Here is a 1,541-nt window from a genome sequence, read left to right as displayed (position 1 = left end):
AAAAAAAAACACTAGATTATTCAACTTCATAACCTACCAAGTCAATCCTTAACTAACAAAGTTGTTTGTTGTATTCAAACTTAATTGTATATTCTCTCTCTCTGAGAGATTTGAATATTGTATTCATTCATATTATTGTTTGAAGTTAGGAATGACTTAATGATCAAATAATGCTTTGGTGTTCTTAATCTCAATGGGAAATTGAGGGTGTGACAAAAGTGGCCAAGAGAAAACTTATTTGTAATTAGTTTGATGAATGGAATGGAACACTTTACATGTTGTAAATGAAAATTTGATATAGTTCAAATTAAGTTAATCATTATAAACAATTTTTTTTACTTTCTCTTTGTTATTTAACTTATATTCTCGTGCATATTTCAACATTCTTGGATGCAAGTCTTTTGTTGAAAACCTTTTATATTATATTAAACCATAGCAAGAACCAACATCTTTGTAAACTTTTTTTTTTTCATATCTATCGGACACATGATACAAATTTGTTTTCAAACATGTTATTTAGCTTCTTCTAGTGTGATATTTGTTATAATTTATATATTTAAATATATTTTTTACCATAAATTTTATTTATATAAAAATAATTATTTATAATGTATAATATTAATATATTCACTAAAATACGGTTTATATACATGGAATATAATTATCTTATATGAAAATGGAGAGTAAATTTATAATTTTATATCATACAATCATACATAAATAATTAAAATTTTAAAATATCAAATCCCTTAAAAAGTTATATATATATATATATATATATATTTAAAAATCCACACAATTTATATATTTTGATCTTAGTAATTTATAATAAAATATAATTATAAATATTTATTCATCTCCCTCTTACATAAAAATGTCTCATTTTTTTTACAAAATATCTCATTTAAAATATCTCCCACATATATATCACTAATAAAATAAGTTATTGAATTAATGGGCAATAAACACCGTCGGTCTAGTGATGTAGCAAAATGCATGACTAACACATGACTACAAATTTTACACAGTAAAGTAAACAAAGCTTAAGAAAAGAAGAAAATCACAAAGGAACGAATCATCCAAAGAATTGAAGGCACGTTTTGAATGCTTCTTGGTGGCAAGTGGACAACAACAACAATCCTCCAACTTTGGAGGAGCAATCATAAATAGTAATATTTTATTTAACTCCCAATTTTTTAACGAATAATTTTTACATAGTTTATAATTATTTATTTTTTAAAATTCAAATTCTTCATATGAATAACATAATTTACATACTAAGATTCAAAATCAAAATCATTTATCACACGTAAGTTGATCGACACACTCAATTATATCGGTTACTAATAATTTTTAGATCTATCATAATTCATAACTGATGCTTATTTTTCACAAAATTTCAATATGTTTTTTCTAATATAAAAAAATTAATAAATGTGCATAAGGAAAAATAAATCGTGGCACCAGCAATTTAAATTTGAATTTAATTAAAATTCACAAAAAATATATATACGACGGTACATGATGATGGTTGCAATGCT

Source organism: Glycine soja, chromosome 15, assembly GCF_004193775.1.
Source record: "Glycine soja cultivar W05 chromosome 15, ASM419377v2, whole genome shotgun sequence".
NCBI lineage: Eukaryota > Viridiplantae > Streptophyta > Magnoliopsida > Fabales > Fabaceae > Glycine > Glycine soja.
The sequence above is the reverse complement of the archived record's forward strand: the minus strand, read 5'-3'. Positions refer to the sequence as shown.